The sequence below is a fragment of the Poecilia latipinna genome, unplaced genomic scaffold, assembly GCF_001443285.1.
Source record: "Poecilia latipinna isolate Pla-1442-1.1 unplaced genomic scaffold, P_latipinna-1.0 Scaffold1393, whole genome shotgun sequence".
Classification (NCBI taxonomy): Eukaryota; Metazoa; Chordata; class Actinopteri; order Cyprinodontiformes; family Poeciliidae; genus Poecilia; species Poecilia latipinna.
The window spans coordinates 152916-154595 of record NW_015114009.1 but is presented as its reverse complement, the minus strand read 5'-3'; positions in this window follow the sequence as shown (position 1 = coordinate 154595).

Genomic DNA, 1680 nt, shown 5'->3' with positions numbered 1-1680 from the left:
AGGAGAATACGTACTTTGCATGCAAACTGTGTACAATAGTGGAAAATCAAGAACTTCTGGAGAGAAGCGGTGAAAACCCGGAACGCCTCTCCAGAGAGGTGACGTCCCACGTCCCAAGAGCCAGCTTCTGCAGCCGAGGATCAGACCGCCAGGGTCCCCTCCCTCGGCTGCCGCCCGTTACACACTGAACCCGACACCTTTGTCCCCTCCGACAGGTGGTGAGCCCGTTGGAAGGGGGACCCACGTCTCCTCTTTGGGCTGAGCCCGGCCACCAGGCGCTCGCCATCGTGCCCAACCGTCCAGGAGTGGTTCCAGAGTGGGGCCCCGCGTCCGGGCGAAGGAACGCTAGATCCAAGGTTGTTGTGCATCATAAGGGGTCTTCGGTCCGCAACATCTCTGGCTGCGATGTGGCAGACATCCTAGCTGGAAACCTGCGGCAGATGGTAACTGGAAGACGGAGCGTTTCGTTGAGCCCAAGAAGCCGGGGGAAAAGCTCCGTCTACAAAGAAAAAGGGCATCATCCTGAAAGAGTCAACACTTTATGGCAATTCCGAGCCAGCGAGCGACGACATCACAGAGGCCAGAAGAAGCCAGCACTCACTTTTCTGATGTTTTCTGCATGGCGCTAGAGTTGTCTTCCGAGGATTTTAAGAAAAGCTGGAGGAGAGTCCAAGGTGCGCTGAATGGGAAAATAACAGCAAAAAGGGAATTAAATGAAGTCATCATCATCAAAAATCAGAGCACACCAGAAACACAGAAAACATCAAAAACATGACATTTTAAAACATGGCATTAAAACATTACATTAAAACCCATACTCTTGACCCTCTTTTAGCCATAAGCAACTCTGAACAGGTGGGTTTTAAGTTGTGTTTTAAGGGCACGCAGTGTTTCAGCTGTTTTTAGTTTTCTGGAGGTTTGTTACAGGTTTGTTTGTGATGCATAGAAGAACCCCCCCCCCTCCCCCCCACCTCTCCGTGCTTCTCTGCATGCTTTAGATGTGCCTCTGGTCCAGGACAGCTGATTCAAATTATTGCATGACCATCAAGTGCTGCAGAAGGCTGTTAACCTGCGAGAGGTACAATTCAGGTGTGTGGCACCGAAATAGCACCAGGCCGTAGCATGGCCCGAGCTAGCCGCTGGGTGCTAGCTGCAAGCTCTGTGACGTAAGCAAGGCAAGCTCCGCCGCACAATAACCAGCAGAGACGTGGAAAACAAACACACCGACATCTGAAAAGTCCCACGTCTACAAATCGATCCAATTTAACTTCGTAAAGATTAAACAATAATTAAAAAAAAAACACACACACAGAAAAAAGGCTTTGTTTGCTTTAGCTTCGTTTTCCCCATAATAATAATAATTTAAAAGCATTTTTTTTCCAAAACTTGAGGACCGGGAAGTTATTTTGGGATAATGTATAATTGATCATCTTAATTAAATTCGGATAACATCTAAAGGTCGCTCTGGAGCGGAAGTGACGTGATGGATCTGAACCGCGGAGTAAAAACAAATAATAATAACTATTATAAATACATTACCCACAACTCGGCCGTTCGCTCGTCAGTCTCTTGGACACCAGGCACTTCATCAGGAAAAAAAAAAAAAAAAAAGGAGAGAATAATAAGAATAAGTGTCATAAATCTGCCAAATGTCGTCAAATATTGGGGGCAATGAACTTT